This window comes from Stigmatopora argus, chromosome 7 (genome assembly GCF_051989625.1).
Source record: "Stigmatopora argus isolate UIUO_Sarg chromosome 7, RoL_Sarg_1.0, whole genome shotgun sequence".
NCBI classification, from domain to species: Eukaryota; Metazoa; Chordata; class Actinopteri; order Syngnathiformes; family Syngnathidae; genus Stigmatopora; species Stigmatopora argus.
The window spans coordinates 16,857,439-16,872,681 of record NC_135393.1 but is presented as its reverse complement, the minus strand read 5'-3'; the positions used below and the strand labels follow the sequence as shown (position 1 = coordinate 16,872,681).

General features: G+C 40.5%; 1 long non-coding RNA gene across 4 annotated transcripts in view; it reads left to right on the top strand.

Moving 5' to 3' along the window:
• Positions 1 to 13,716, top strand: part of LOC144078041 (uncharacterized) — a 28,476-nt gene extending 14,760 nt beyond the window's left edge. For 2 of the 4 annotated variants that reach the window (XR_013301152.1, XR_013301149.1), the window contains exons 7-12: positions 1,051 to 1,164; positions 3,350 to 3,496; positions 8,125 to 8,229; positions 8,712 to 8,828; positions 9,828 to 10,056; positions 13,550 to 13,716. This is a non-coding gene — a long non-coding RNA (uncharacterized LOC144078041). Of the gene's footprint in view, positions 1 to 1,050; positions 1,165 to 3,349; positions 3,497 to 8,124; positions 8,230 to 8,711; positions 8,829 to 9,827; positions 10,057 to 13,344; positions 13,444 to 13,549 lie in introns of all 4 variants that reach the window. The other 2 variants (XR_013301151.1, XR_013301150.1) reach the window with 2 other exon arrangements.
• The last annotated feature ends 1,527 nt before the right edge of the window (positions 13,717 to 15,243 follow it).

Below are 15,243 nucleotides of genomic sequence, written 5' to 3'. Positions count from 1 at the left end.
TTGATCGTCAAACAATCATAACTTGACTTTAATTCGTTTTTTTTCATTCTTTTTCCATTTTTAATAGTTTTGTACTTCACGAAAAAACAGTATTTAAAAAAAAAACTTCATAATAATCAAAATAAGGACCAATTAAAAAATAATGTCTTCATTTTTGGTTTATTTATTATTATTATTACGTAAATCTTGCAAATATTCTAATTCCCTCAGTGAAAATATTGCGTACTACACAAAAGTCGGGCACACAAAATGTTGATACAAACATTGAAAATGAAAAACATTTTTCAAAAAATATACAAAAAGGCCCTAGACAACAACAAAAACAGAACAATCTCAGAACACTCTTAATAAATCTTCAAATTGACCCCCCAAACTTTGAATTGGACACCTGTGTCTAAATCCGACACTACCACCCTTCCATTTGCAGTCTGCTTTTCCACCAGAAGGGGGCGTATCACACATACTAGGCGCACACCACGCTTTATGGCTGGGTGATGTCCAGCTGCTCCTGTCAACACTCCAGCACGGCGTGTAATTCACCCTTGCACACAACAGCAGCTGAGGCTTGAATGTAGCCACGCCCACACACACACACACACACACACACACACACACACACACACACACACACACACACACACACACCAGCAGAAAGGGAAAGCGCACTAACAGAGACAAAGAGATGGGAATTATGGGAGGTGGGCTGGTACACTTTGTTTAAGTGGCTTAATCAAAGGGACGTCCTCACAAAGCTGTTTTTGTGTGTATTTGTGTGTGTGTGTTAGCTAGATAGACTGAGTCCAAGTTCCCCTGCAATTATCAACTTAGCCCCCCATTCCCACCCCTCAGAGACCCAAGCTGCTGCGCCCATCAACAACTCATTCAGGCCTTAACAAAGCCAGGCCACGCCCACACGCGCACGCTAGCTCGCTCGCCCGCTCGCCCGGTCATAAGGGGCAGAGGTTTGATTCATGAGGCTAATTGGAAAACAATTTAGGAGGCAATTATTTAGTTTGCTGATCTTTTTTTTCCCCCCCTTCCTCCCGTCAGACGCTCTCTCGAGCCGCCATCTGTTCGCACGTGTTGGCCCAAAGGAGCGAGATGGAAGACTGCTGGTCGAAAATGCTACTGCGACCGGGATCAAAGCGGACGGCGGGTTGCCAGGTAAGTGCTTTTGTCATTGAGATCTGTGCTGTGTTATCCTGCTAATGTTGGATGTCAGTCAGAAAAGACTAAGGCGAGCAAGCTACATGTTAGCATTAGCAATTGCTTGAATATGCAGCATGTGTAGTCTACAATGTATCAATATGCCTCAAAACCAATAGGAAACATCTCGAAATGCACCAAAACCAATAGGAAGTCAAGTGAAAAAAATGCACCAAAACCAATAGGAAGTCAAGTAGAAAAAATGCCCCAAAACCAATAGGAAGTCACCCGAAAAAATGCCCCACAACCAATAGTAAGTCACCCTAAAAAAATGCCCCAAAGCCAATAGGAAACATCTCAAAATGCCCCCAAAAGCAATAAGAAATCACCTGGAAATGTACCAAAACCAATAGAAAGTCACCCGAAAAAATGCCCCAAAACCAACAAGAAGTCACCTTAAAAAATGCCCCAAAAATAATAGGAAAACATCTGGAAATGCACCAAAACCAACAGAAAGTCACCCGAAAAAATGCCCCAAAACCAACAGAAAGTCACCCGAAAAAATGCCCCAAAACCAACAGAAAGTCACCCGAAAAAATGCCCCAAAACCAACAGAAAGTCACCCGAAAAAATGCCCCAAAACCAACAGAAAGTCACCCGAAAAAATGCCCCAAAACCAACAGAAAGTCACCCGAAAAAATGCCCCAAAACCAACAGAAAGTCACCCGAAAAAATGCCCCAAAACCAACAGAAAGTCACCCGAAAAAATGCCCCAAAACCAACAGAAAGTCACCCGAAAAAATGCCCCAAAACTAACAAGAAGTCACCCTAAAAAATGCCCCAAAACCAACAGAAAGTCACCCGAAAAAATGCCCCAAAACCAACAGAAAGTCACCCGAAAAAATGCCCCCAAGTAACAAGAAGTCACTCGAAAAATGCACCAAAACCAACAGAGTCACCTGGAAAATGCCTCACAACCAATAGAAATCAAGGGAAAAAATGTCCCAAAACCAACAGGAAGTCACCCTAAAAAAATGCCCCAAAGTCAATAGGAAGTCACCCTAAAAAAATGCCCCAAAGTCAATAGCAAAACATCTGGAAATACCCCCAAGTAACAAGAAGTCACCTTGAAAATGCCCCACAGCCATTAGCAAAACATCTGGAAAAGCCCCAAAACCAATAGGAAGTCACCTGAAAAAAAAGCCCCAAAACCAATAGGAAGTCACCCTAAAAAAATGCCCTAAAGCCAATAGGAAAACATCTAGAAATCCCCCAAAACCAACAAGAAATCACCTGCAAAATGCCCCAAAACCAATAGCAAGTCACCCTAAAAAATGCCCTAAAGATAATAGGAAAACATCTGGAAATCCACCAAAACCAATAGGAAGTCACGCGAAAAAATGCCCCAAAACCAACAGAAAGTCACCCAAAATTTACCAAAAGTGACCTATGCGTACCCTAAAATGACCCAAAATGACCTCTTTGCCTGCTATTGACAATGATAGATGTCCAATTCACTGATATTGTCTGTTTATATTCTATATATTGGCTGCCCCGCGCGACCCTTGTGAGGATAAGCGAGTACTTCACCGGCGTTTCCCCGCCAGATGTCTCCTCACCGCACAGCTGTGCGGCTTTCGCAAAATGTCGGCGCCGCTGTTTACCAAGCTCGCTCTTAATTGTTAACTCGTTTGGAATCAATTGAAGTCAATTTGCCTTCTAAATGAAGTGGAAAGTTTACGGTTAAAAGCTCGCGAGGGCGCCGGTGACGTGCGGCGGGTTTCACGGCTGCTGAGGGATGGTTATTAAAGATGAATTTATGGACTAGTGGCGAGCACGCAGATGTGTATTTGCAGATGAAATCGAAGCCAGGCACGTACAAATGCTCGGCTAAATTCGGGGAAAAATAGCACACCCATATTTTTTTTTTTAAAAAGCGGGTTTCCGTAAAGCGCTTCTACCCGGATTTCCCGAGCTTTTAAACTAGTTTCACGTCCTGCTCTTTCCTCGCTAATGAATTTAAATGCGGGGAAGTTCAAAGGTCAGGGGAGGCGGCAAAGGAGGAAAACACATGGACGCCGCCCTTCCGCCACATGTCGCAACGTCACCCGTATTTTCCCAAGAAAAAGCCACCTAAGGATCCTTTGTTATGGTGCGTAAATGGCCGTGATTGATGACGTGGGTTCTCCGTGTGTTTTCCAAGTAATCCATGAAGAAAGCCTCTTCCGGGGTTTCCTCTTCCTCCCGGGACGTCCGGCTGGCATCAAAGGGAGAGCGGCGACCTTTGACCCGGCGACCTCACTTTTAAGCGGGCGCCAATCCATTAACTCCGGCGACAACAAAAACACAGGTGAGCTAAAGTCATGAAGTAGAAAGGGAAGGATCACTGTTGTATTTAATGGGATTGGGCTATGTCAAGTTCATCAGGTCACTGGGCTGCCATTGACGGCAACACACATCCAAAATTATTTTTGATTGACAGCGGTAAATATGACTAGAATCATAACAGCATGAGTGGAAAGTCGTTTTATTTAATAAGGGACAGCACAAATTAATGAACATGTTTATATTTAATTTTAATGAACTTAGATGTGTAAATACGTAAGCTTTTCATCTTTAGTCCTTTATAAACAGTATAAACCACCGATACAAAATAGATTTTTAAATATTAGAATTGTTACATATTTTTTGCACCTGGATTTATGTCCAACGTCAGCAAAAAATATCACAATCTCATTTGGTTTATTTAAAAAAATAAATTCTAAATACGTAAATGTATTTACTCAAAACAAAAGACTAATTTTACAGTTTATGACACTGGTGTCAAAGTGGCGGCCCGGGGGCCAAATCTGGCCCGCCGCATCATTTTGTGTGGCCCGGCAAAGTAAATCCTGAGTGCCGACTTTCTGTTTTAGGATCAAATTAAAATGAAGAGTATAGATGTATATTCAATTTCCTGATTTCCCCCTTTTAAATCAATAATTGTCATTTTTTAATCCATTTTCTGTGTTTTTAGTTCAAAAATCATTTTGTAAAATCTAAAAATATATTTAAAAAAAAAAAGCTAAAAAAAACATTGCTTTAGATCTATAAAAAACTGAATATTCAGGGCTTTTAATCCAGTTCTTTTAATCCTTTTATTAAAAAAATTTCTAAATATTATATCTAAAATGGTCCGGCCCACATGAAACCGAGTTGACATTAATGCGGCCCGCGAACCAACCCGAGTCTGACACCCTTGGTATAAACTTTAAACCCTTTTAAACAGGACTTCAAAGTAAATGTTTCACAAACAGCATTCACGTTAAAGTTCTATTTTTATTATGAAATCAATTCCAGCTATGCATCAGGTACCAATTTTTAACATCAAAATAGTCCAAATCATTAAAAAACATTTTTTTTAAATGTTAGTGCAATTTTTTTCTGCTGACTTTTATGATAGGAAAAGGTTAGCAGAAAAATGGATGTCCTCTCGCTTCATTTTATTTAATAATTTTACATTTTTATCTATTGTTAATATATAAGTTGTATTTATTTACATTTTAAGAAACGTTTTAGCTAAACTGCAATATTGTTTTCCCCTTTTTTTATATACCCAAGTCATTGTTTTTGTCCATTTTTTGACCTCCACAAGGTTAAAAAGTGCAAATTAGGCAATGTTAGGAGATCACGTTGTCGTTTTCACAACCAATAACAAAAAGTCCAGTTGGGCTAAAGCGTTGTGTGTGTTCACCAGTGCGGCTGTGCGTGTAAACGGGAGGCCCGCTGCATTTCAAGTAGCCCTCGCTCTTTTTTTTTTGTCTTTGTCCCTCATGAGTAACTTATCTAAACTGTCTCGGTGCCCCACGCCGCCTCTTGTTTAGTATTCGGCCGCACATCTCCGAGAAGCCATTAGCATGAAAAGGCAGCCATTCGCATGCAGATGGCCGCCTCTTAGCCACGCGGCTAATGGCGCTAGCCACTTCATTAGGTCACTTAGGGTAAACTCTGTTAGCGCTAGTGCTAATAGGTAGGGGCCATAAAATGGTGCGTGTTTATTTTGAACCTTGCATGAAAAGGATTAGTATCATAAAATCATATTTAAAAAATGGAAGGAAATTATTATTTGAAATAGGACTTTTAATAAATTGAATCAGAATCCAGAGAGATCGGGAAAGATATTTTTTAAAAATAGGGGTGAAAAAGGAGAACATTCTTGAACACATTAAAAAAAATATATATTTAAAAATGGGGATTTTGCTTTTTACAATTCTTGCTTATAATGAATGATGGCTGTTTTTTCCAGAATGATTTTTAAATCGTTTATATATAACACAGGTGTCAAAGTGGCAGCCCGGGGGCCAAATCTGGCCCGCTGCATCATTTTGTGTGGCCCGGGAAAGTAAATTATGAGTGCCGACTTTCTGTTTTAGGATCAAATTCAAATGAAGAGTATAGATGTATATTAAATTTCCTGATTTTCCCCTTCTAAATTGATAATTGTACATTTTTAATCCATTTTTTCTGTGTTTTTAGTTGAAAAATCAGTTTGTAAAATCTAAAAATATATTAAAAAAGCTAAAATAAACATTGTTTTAGATCTATAAAAAACGGAATATTCAGGGCTTTTAATCCAGTTATTTTAATCAATTTATAAAAAAGATAAATCTAAATATATCTAAAATGGTCCGGCCCACATAAAATCGAGTTGATGTTAATGCGGCCCGTGAACCAACCCGAGTCTGACACCCTTGATATATAACATAATATTGGATTTTTGGGGGAATTAACACTGTAGAAAACTTTATAAATTGAAATAAGATGGAGTTTGAACAATAAATTTTGTGCTGTTGATGGTCAAAGGTCCAGAAAGCCTTCAACGTAGTTGCTTTTGTTGAAGAAGGTGTGCTCTGGTCGGAGATAGCAAAGCATCCGCGCTGGCCCGTGAAGTCCGCACCATGTGGAAAGCCAATATCCGGCGAGTCCTTAATTTATGGCCCTCGGCTTTGCTTCCTCGCTCATTGTCCACCGCCACCGTCGCCGTCCTCCCTTCCGGCTCCTCTCGGGTTGCTCGAAACAATTAGTTCCCCCGAGTTGGGACTCACAAAGCTCCCTTTAAGTTAGCGCGCGCGGCGTCACACATGTCGTAGCGCCACTGAGCGGAACATTGTTCTGGAAGCACCGCCGCACAAGACGCCCCCCCGAGTCCTCTGCTGATCTTTCACCTCAAACGGCGAGGGGAACTTAAGGTTAACCGCTGGCATCTGCCGCACAGATATAAGCTAACCGGGGCGCTAGATGCCTACCGCTCTCCTAAAATAACCTACGATTCTTTAGCCTGATATTGTGTGCATGCTAGGATGAAGCTAAATGAGTACATAATTGTGTGTATATGTATACAGTGGTACCTCTACATACGAAATATTCAGGTTACAAAACGACAAAAAAAAACATCCTTCGAAATTTAAATAGACTTCCTATTTTTTTTTCCCCATTCTGATGCTAAAGTTGCTTTCCCATAGGCTCCCAACACCTCACCGGCCTCCCATTGGCTAGTGTGCGTAAAATCATTTGAAGTTAAGCGGAGTGTTTACGTGTATGTGTACGTATGTTTACTCAGCTGCCACCCTATTTGCATTTATTCATTTTAATAGTTTCCTACATTTGAAAACATTTCACACGAAATGCTTTTATCATTTTTAAAGAGATTAGGGGGTAGTATTAAAGATCGTGAAATTAATTACCGTATTTTCACGACTATACGGCGCACATAAAAGTCTTAAATTTTCTCTGAAACAGCTTGACGAAGCATGGAAAGCAGCGTTGGAATAGTTACGCTAGCTACTAGCTAGCTACTATTTGCGAATGGATTGTGGCCGCCTGGACGAACGTATAAAACTCAGCGTCTTCGATGACTCATTTGGACATTTGTTCAATTCGGACACAGAAAATGAGGACTTTGATGGATTTGTGGGTGATGATGACGCGAATACATTGTAAAATGGCCAAATAAAGTACAACCGAACTCCGTTTTGCTTCCGTTGCCTTTTTAAAAACGTGTTTTTAGCGCGTGTCCGTATGTTTAAGCTGGTGTATGTTTTGCCATGCCTGGCTGCGTCTTTAAAAACGGTGCGTCCTTTGTGTGTGTCAAATACAGAAATAGCACTCGTTACAGACACTGCGCCTTTAAATGCGATGTGCCATATAGTTGTAAAAATACGGTATGCTAATTTAATATAAAATGTCACTACTTGTGGGGAAAAAAGTTACGAAACCACTTTCGGAACGAATTCATTTCGTATATAGAAGTACCACTGTATCATATAATCTGCCAATATTTCCACTACATTCAATCAATTAAATAAGTGAACTCAACCTATTCTTGTTCATGCTCCTAAAATTGCCCAGGCCTAACTCGCAGATTCAGCCCAGAATTTCAAGATGAATTTCTCCCCCCGAATTCCCCAGTTTGCCTTGCTTTCGGGATCGGATCGTCAATCCCGTGCACAACACGCTGACATCACAATGTCATCCGCAAACAAACCCCGAACGTCGGAAGGCATTGATGAAAACGGATGGGTGGCAGGTTGTCGTGGGAGACCCCGAGAGGAGGATTGACAAGCTCGCGGAAGATGCGGGGAAGGATAAAAGATGGATTAAGGTTGCGCCTCAGATTGGCAGCAGCGCCCCGCTAGCGCTTCATGTGCGCCGACGGTAATCTGGGAGATGCGAGACTATTTGTTGCAACAGCCTTGGACGGGAAAAAAAGCCATCATTGCGAACGCACTTATCCTGTGGGTGTGTCTTTATATACGTGTGTACGTGTATGTGTGTGTGTGTGTCAATTCAAAGCCCCTTACACGTGATAATGACAGCTGTAATGTCTGCTCTCGACTCGATTCTAACACTCCACTTGCATGTTTGCGTATCCGACATATTTGAAAAGCTTGTTGTGCTAACCTATCAGGTAAGGATAATCTTTAATGTTTTTTTTGACAGGTTTGGAGTTGAAATTTTCATTTGGTTCCCCCCGTTTCTACTCACGAAGAGGAAGACTCGCAGCGCGTCAATGAGGCTTTTGTCGTCGCCAAACGGAATTTTCTGGTGCGTGTCGGCGTGTTTGTACAGTTCTCTGTGTTTTTACGGCGTGTGTGTGTATGTGTGTGTGTGTGTGTGTATGTGTGTGTGTGTGTGTGTGTGTGTGTGTGTATGTGTGTGTATGTGTGTGTGTATGTGTGTGTGTATGTGTATGTGTGTGTTCCGCTCGGACAGCCGTTACGGGCTCGCGCACTCGCCGTCATCCATGATGGTGCGTACAGTATGTTTACACACGGGCCGCAGCTCGCCGCGGGTGTGTGCGGAGGGGGGGGGGGGGGGGTGTCTGGAGCCGTGCCCCCGGTTCCCGACACTCAAGCGGCGGGGTGGCCCGGCGTCCCGCGGGGCCCGTGGCTCCGGGCCTGACCCGGAAAATGTTCCAGATCTCTGAAGAAGCACCATCCGTTTGTCAGCGCGCAGTGTGTATTTGGGTGTGTGTGGGTGTGTGGGCGCTGTTGATTAGCAGACAAGAAGCTTAATGATGTTCCCAGAGCAGATATCGAGTTGAGGAGGAGGAGGAGGAGGAAGACTCACGATGGAGTTGAACTCATTGGCCGCCACTGACGGGGAAAGAGCGCTCCAATCCAACGGAGTGAGAGCCACTGACGGTAAAAGTTTTGTCGCTTTAAATTGTTAATGGTCGTCCATGTAAGACAAGGGTGTCAGACTCGGGTTGGTTCGCGGGCCACGTTAACGTCAACTTGATTTCATGTGGGCCATTTTAGATATAATATTTAGATATTTTTTTTAATAAATGGATTAAAAGAACTGGATTAAAAGCCCTGAATATTCATTTTTTTAAAGATCTAAAACAATGTTTATTTTAGCTTTTTAAAATATATTTTTAGATTTTACAAAATGATTTTTGAACTAAAAACACAGAAAAAATGGATTTAAAATGACAATTATTGATTGAAAAGGGAGAAAATCAGGAAATTGAATATACATCTATACTCTTCATTTTAATCTGATCCTAAATCAGAAAGTCGGCACTCACTCGGCATTTACTTTCCCGGGCCACACAAAATGATGCGGCGGGCCAGATTTGGCCCCCGGGCCGCCACTTTGACACAGGTGCTCTAGGGCAAGGGTGTCCGACTCGGGTTGGTTCACGGGCTGCGTTAACGTCAACTCGATTTCATGTGGGCCGGAACATTTTAGATATAACATTTAGATTATTATTTTTTATAAATGGATTTAAAAAACTGGATTAAAAGCCCTGAATATTCCGTTTTTTTATAGATCTAAAACAATGTTTATTTGAGCTTTTTTTAAATATATTTTTAGATTTTACTTCAGTGCTAAGTCCTAGTAGCAACGAGTTTGTGTGGATTTTCACATTTTTATGAACTTAAAAAAATACAATTAAATAATTAATAGCAACAACAAAAATCACAAAGTAGTAAATTCGCTATAAGTGAAGATAATGGAGGGGCTACTTTATTTCCCAAAACTCGTCAAAGATGTAACAAGCGATAACGCTCCAAACCCCCCCATGTAAACCTCACTAACGTTTCCCCTCTCCACGTGGAAATCCTCCCAAGCGCAGTAATCCACGGACCTTCTCCCCATATTTATGTATGTGTGTTGACATGTTTGTCCCACAGCGACCGTTCTCCGCGCTCCAGACGCCTGCTCGGGCGATAGCATTGTCTGCGTGTCCAAAAGACCTGCCTGCTGCCCTATTCCGCCACCACATCATTATCATGCTAATTCCGCCCCGGGAAGGAAGGAAGGAAGGAAGGAAGGAAGGAAAGAAAGAAAGAAGGAAGGAAGGAAGGACGGCAGGGGAGGCGCTTTGAGGGGAACGATAGCTCCGCAAAAAAAAGAAGAGAGGTAATCTTTCCTCCCTTTCTTTTTTTTTTCTCACTCTCTCTTTCTCTGGGCCTTTCTTTCTTTTCTTTCTTTCTTCTCCCCACACCGCCTCCTCCTCCTCCTCCTCCTCTTCGTCTTTCTTGTGGTGCCCGCACCCTCTTCATCTGCCGCATCCTTATCTCCCCTTCACTTCTTTGATAATCCCTCTGAACATTGTCTTCATAATTACACACAACAATGATTCCCATCCTTGCCTGCGAAACGTGCGCGGAGGGTATTTCATATTTCGCAGGGAGAATTAATAACAGGGGGGCGGGGGGGTTGGGATGGGGGTCCCGTAGATGCTTGTTTTAAGACCGCTGTTACATTATGCATGCCGCCAGCCGGGCCTGTTCCCTTGAAAGGCCCGTCTTGTTTCCCCATTATATCGCCTTTCCCAGTTAATAGAGCTCTTTGTGCGCTACTTCCCTTCGTACGGACGCCGCTACGGCGCGAAAGGTCAACGGCGCTCGTGTAGCTAGCCCCCCTGGTCAAAATGGGGGTCTTCAATAGCAGCCAATGAGGTCACAGGGAACTTTAAAATGCCCCAAAACTAAAAGGAAGTAACTGGAAATGCCTTAATTTACCAAAGGTGACCTGTAAGAACCCTAAATGACAAAAAATGAACTCTTTTGCCTGTAATTGACAATGACATGTCCAATTCAATGTAAATCTGCACGACATGTTACATTTTGACATTTCTATTTAGTTTTTTGTCATTGGAAATGAATGTGGCTATTTTTTTGGTTGTGAATGTGAAGAGAAAAATCAAAATAGAGAGAAGAGAAAAGAGAGAAAAAGTTGATCAATATATTAAAAAAAGGAAAAAATACAATTAAAAAATGCTTTTGGTTAAAAAAAAATGCTTTTGGTTAAAAAAAAAATGGAGGTTTAGATCCGCCAATAAGACGCAAGGAGTTTCCTTCTCTTACTGACGCGCGTGACAGATGCTCTCTCCTTCCGAAGCACTCAATTCCCTCTGGTTACCGAGGGCAACCCTGTAAATCAGACATTATGGGCTGTTGACAGGAGAAGCAGTTGTTATGATAACGCGCCATAACTTACGGGAAACGCACACAAACAAATACAGTCGAGAAGGGAAGCGGCGACAGGACTAAAACATGACTCATGCGTTTAGACACAGGTTTCAAGAGATAATCTGGATTTACCATATTTTTCACTACCGTGTGTGTGTGTGTTTGTGTTTGTGTTTGGGCAAGAAGTGTTGCACAGGGGTGTTTAAACTTTTTTTTTTGCCATTGCCACTTTTGAAAAAAAATAACTTGAAAGTATTTGTTAAGGAAAAAGTAGGAATTAAGTTTAAAAATATATATATATATATAATATATATATATATATTTTTTTAATGTATTTTAAAGCTTAATTTATTGGCTGACGTTGACGGCAATAGAAATCCAATCCATTTGTCAATGAAAAATGTTTGTATATTTATTTCCATTTTTACTACTAATACAAAAATTGCAGTACAAAAAGACAATGTCCAGTTACTGCAAAAAATGTCAAGAAATTAACAGCTAAAATGTCCTTACTTATCACATTTGACTATTTTTACTATAAATGTAAAACCAAGTACAGAAATTTTAGTCCATTTCCTGCTTTGATTTCAAAATATTGTCAGATTTTGACCTCTGAACTCATGAAAAGGGACTCATTAAATACCTAGCGAGAACATAGGCCGAACTGCAGCTTCTTGTGCAGGCCAGATTCAATGATATCGACCAATCAGAGCCGAGCTAGCTTGCGGGCCTTAGTTTGGACACCACTGCGATGGCGTGAAGTGACAAGTGTGGGAAACCATGCGATGAGCGGGTCACAGGAAACAAGATATCATACCTGACCCTCTTTAATCCTCACCGTGAAATGATCCGCACGCCTCCGAAACGCAGCGACGCGCACCAACACACCACACGCTATACACACCAGGTAAATATCATTATTCCACTTTTCATGTTATGTCTCTAACCATTTTTTTTAAACAAACACCCAAAGTTGGGGTGTTCCAGCAGTTAGCGCCAGGGCCATTAGCGTCCGCGGCTCTCGTAAAGGATGGGCGAGAGGTCAAAAAGTTACCCGGGGGGGGCGAGATGAAGGAATGGAGAAAAAACGAGGGTTAGGAGAATGAGGAGACAAGATGGCAGCCGAGCAGGATATTATTTCACGCGGCTGTTATCGTGAAGCCAAGACGGCGGCGCCTTAAGTAACACGAGCGCGTGATGGATCGGATGCAAATGTATTCAAATGCGCACGCGTTCGCCGCTTGCGTGTCATTTGTAAGGGAGGGTGTCCAAAGAATGCCTTAAAATGAAGAATTATGGCTGCTAAAGTCGGACATGGCGGTGTTTAATAAGGAATAAATGGCTAGTGATAAAATCATTTCATGTTTTATTCATTTTTTTTACTGTGTATTTGGGTGCTGGGGTAAAAAAACGGTTAATTAGCGTCAAATATCAAACGGTCATTTTTCAGGAACATTTTTTTATTTATTAATGCTTTGTATTCTACTACGATATTGACATTAGCTTCAATAAAATGTGTTTCAGGAATTATAATGACATTCACCCATGTTTTATTTTTTTATTTTACTCACTTTAAACTGAACTACTCTGTTTCTATTATATTTAGATAGGTTAAATGTGTCTATTAAAACAATTACTTAAATTCCTTCATTTAAAAAAAAAAATACTATGTAAATGTAAGCTTAGATTTGAAAAAAAAAAGGGAAATATTACAGTATTTTAAAACAATCTGTCATTGTGACATGAAATTAGCATAATTTTGTTTTGGTAACAAACCTACCTGCACTTTTTTTATAAAAACAGATTTAAAAAAATAAGATTTTTGTTTTAAATTTTTAACTACCTTTGATTTACAGGTTGCCATTGACAACACTAGACGTCCAATCCATTTTGACTGAGAAGAATCCCCGTCAATGGTATCTGCAGCCACTCTATCGCTATCAACGCTAGCTAATTAGCTAAAAAAAGACAAACTATCACAGCCAAAACTGCATGTCTAAAAGTTCTTCCACTTTAAATGTATAAAACTTGAAAAAGTCCTTTTTTAAATTTGATTAAAGCTGCAGTCAACCACTTTTAAAGGGCCTCACTAGCACTGATGCGAAACCTTGCGGACGTATCGCGACTAGCGATCGCGCGTGCCGTGTTTGCGCCGACTAAGTTTCACTCTTATCAGGCCGTTTCTCCTTCTCCATCTCATCTTGATAAAGCTGTTTAATTCTTATCATAATAGACTATTTCACGCACCGACGCCTCTTCACTTCTGCACGGCGACGACGAGGTACAATTGCTTCGTTATGCTCCCGTTCTTCGTCTTGCCTCGCCAAAGAGCGTGCGTTGTCTTCTTTTTTTTGTTCTTTTATATTTCATAAAAAGTACCGGCATTTGATCCATCTTAAACTCATTGGCTAACAAGTTGTGCACTTTTGTTTCCTTAGTTCTGCCTCTGATTCCACCTCGACAACTACAGGACTATAACAGCCAAGACAAACAGACTCAAGGACAGTTTCTTCCCAAGAACCGTCACCATGCTCAACTTGAGTTCTGGACCTAATACCTGTCAACCTCTGCCGATAACTGCCCTTATAAATGATTATGATTCCCCTTACAACCCCCCAAAAAACCTTAGAAACACCGTACGAGTCGTACGGTGTTTGTAAGGTTTTTTGGGGGTTTGTAAGGGGAATCATAATCATTTATAAGGGCAGTTATCGGCAGAGGTTGACAGGTATCCGTCACTTCTTATCTTGTACTTGCACTAAAACTCCAGACTGCTAACCACTTAGTCACTTTTTGTACCCATTTATTAATGTGATCGCTTATTTATGTTGACTACTTATTATGTTGACTGCCTATTTATTGTTTATTAATTTGTGCACTTAATGGTGAAGCTTTAAATCTCATTATACTTGTATAATGACAATAAAAGCGTTCAAGTCAATTCAATCAATATGCACCTGCTTGGACTAAACCATCACAAAGATTTCTTTGACACTTTTGAATACAAGTACAGATGCCATGACTTGTAAAGTAACACAATTTGTCGTATCATCTATTTTTATACCCAAAATAGTTTATATCAATTTTACAACCAAAATCCGAAATAAAATTGCTATTATTCAGCTTCTCTACACATTTCCCCCTTAATATTTTCCAACATGGTATAACCAGGAAGTCGAAGTGAGTTGTGATGATCTGAAGACGCTTTTGACTAATGAAGCCGGTGTGTAGCTAAGCTAACACGCTCTCACACACGCTGTAAACTATTTTAGCATCTGTCATCGAGTGTGTAATCACTTGGTTATGGTATGTCAGATAATAAAACGGTCGTTTTTTAGCTTTTCAACATCTACTAGACCTTGAAAATTTACATAAGGGTAAAGCCACGAAGTAGAAGTGGCAAATCGTGTTGGTAAGTAGCTCAGTTAACACACCTAAAAACTTTTACCTAATTTAACATGGCATTGAATTTGTAGTCACTTGAATACGCCGTGTCGGTAAATAAATACAAAATAAAAATGGCAGTTTTCCTTTTTTAGCTATTCAACACGTCTCCTTCCTGAACATTTTATAAAATGTTATAGCGAGGAAAGAGACGTGAATTGTGATCACCTGAAGACTCTTGGCTAATCATGTTGGTGAGTACCAAAGCTAATACACGAACGGTTACTATTTTAGCATCTGTAAAGACTAAAAAATGAATTTTATCAGCTAGGTAGATGTTTCCCTAATTACAGTGCTGGTTCTTAAGTTTCTGAATGCCAAATTATTCAAATGAAATGTGTTATAGCTCAAACAAGCAATAAACTGTAAGTATACTAGCTTTGTTAGCATGCTGTGGTTACTTGTCCATATTATAGAAGTGCTAGCATTAGAGAATGGTCCAAGTTCTTTATTTATTTGGAATTTTTCATCGCTGCTTTCCACGGCAACAGTTGTAATTTTTTAGTATACCTTTAACAGTTTATTTGACCAGAACGTAATTCAACTTGACCAATTTAAAGCAGGTGTCGTCACTACCATATTAAAAAGACCTCCAATCCATACAATTTATTAAGCTTAGAAACGTGTGAAATACTTTCTTATTCTTTTCATCTGTTTTTTTTCGACCAAGCTAAACAATTCCCACAGT